We start from the raw sequence: 1,955 nt of genomic DNA on the forward strand, positions 1-1,955 counted from the left end.
CCCGGACCGGGGCACGAACCCGCGTCCCCTGCATCGGCAGGCGGACTCTCAACCACTGCGCCACCAGGGAAGCCCTGTTTTATAATTTTTAATTCTAGTTTGCTAAAATATTTTAGCAAATGGTTTTTCTAAAATGGAATTAAAGCTAGGATAAAAATATAACCACCTCATTTCCTTTTAGTCTTCAGTTTGCTTTTTATGAAAGGTAGAAGCTTTGGAAAATTGAATTCATTAAAATACTATGAAAGTCTATGCACTTTCTTTCAATCCTGGAAAAATTTTTTAAGTTAGCAGAATCTTAAGATTACCAATTTATATTTTATATAAGTTCACTAAGCTTTAAACAAGAGGCTTCTTAACTTTGCCAACTGAGTTCTAATTTATAAAGAAAATTACATTTGAGTTGATTGAAATGACCAGAAACAATATGTCTATTGATTTTTCAAGATGTTAAGAAAAACATGGAATATTCCTGCCGCTCTGTGGATTTGTAAATGTCTTTATTTGCCACAAAAATGCATGCTATGTCTCACTCAAGTACTGAAGGTACCTTAGGGTAGGAATTCATTCAGTCAGGAGAGCCATTGATCAATAAGAAAGTGAGAACCCCATTCATTTAGTTCATTCATTCAACATACTATGGAGTGTTTTCTGTGTGCTGGCAGACAGAAGGGAAATACTTAATTATGAAATCTTAGATCACAATCAGATGCTGCTGAAAAATCACCATAGAGCTTTCCTGGACACACTCCCTCCTAGTTTGAGTTCTCAGAAATAATTCCAGCAATTGCTTTCACATGTGTAACATATCTCTCCATATATGTCATCAATAATTGTTTACAGAGAGCCACTTATGTACAGACGATTCATAGATAAATAAGGTAAATTCCCTACCATCAAGTGTTCACACCTACTAGGAAAGGAGATAGTGTTACAAATACCAACAGTCCTGGGAGTGGAAGATCTAAGTGTGTACAGGGCCTGCCAGAACTCAGAGGGGGAAGAAATTACTTCTGTTTGGGGTCTGGCTCACAATTGTTAGATTTTCTTTCTTTTCTGCTGCAGTGTAAGCTCTGTGAAATCAGGGCAGGGGTGTGTGTCTATCTTAGTCGAATCCTCAATAATGAATGCATACCTGACAGATGCCAGGTACGCAAAAACATTTGTCTAATGAACGAATGACTTGGCATTTGACTTGGTTGTGGATCAGGATTCCGTCCCACGGACAACGGGGGAGGTAGGGGCACTGCTGATGAGGGAAGTTACTGAAGGGGAAGCCCAGGTGTAGCTCAGCTTCACGTTTCCAGGCTGAATTAGTCGGGGTAATGAACATGAGGTGCTGCCTTGGCGAAGTCCCTACATCTCAAAGCCTTAATAGGATAATGTTTTCTTTCTCTTTCCAGTCAGCACTTACGTGGGCTGGGCAGTCCTCCCTCCTCATTTTGTAGCTGCACCATTTGGAATACATGGCCTCCTAGGGGGTCATAGCAGGGGGAAAAAAGGGATGGAGGAGCCACCTGGGTCTTAATTGCCCTGGCATTTGCACTCAGTCAATTAGGACTAATCATGTGATCAGTCAGTCTGGAAGAGAGGCTGGGAATGTGTAGAAAGAGTATTTGGTGAGTAGTACCTCCTTGCCACTCAAGTCTATGTTTATTTGCCTAGTGTGTTTGTGTGTGTGTGTATATAATTTTCATTTGGCCCCATTTTTTTCTAGCCTTTTCCAAATCGTAGGTCAAAACTCTCACCCCCGGGCTTCCCTGGTGGTGCAGTGCTTGAGAGTCCGCCTGCCGATGCAGGGGACGCGGGTTCGTGCCCCGTTTCGGGAAGATCCCACGTGCCGCGGAGCGGCTGGGCCCGTGAGCCATGGCCGCTGAGCCTGCGCGTCCGGAGCCTGTGCTCCGCAAATGGGAGAGGCCGCAACAGTGAGAGGCCCGCATAACGCAAGGAAAAAA

Source organism: Lipotes vexillifer, unplaced genomic scaffold, assembly GCF_000442215.2.
Source record: "Lipotes vexillifer unplaced genomic scaffold, Lipotes_vexillifer_v1.1 scaffold1345, whole genome shotgun sequence".
Lineage (NCBI taxonomy): Eukaryota > Metazoa > Chordata > Mammalia > Artiodactyla > Lipotidae > Lipotes > Lipotes vexillifer.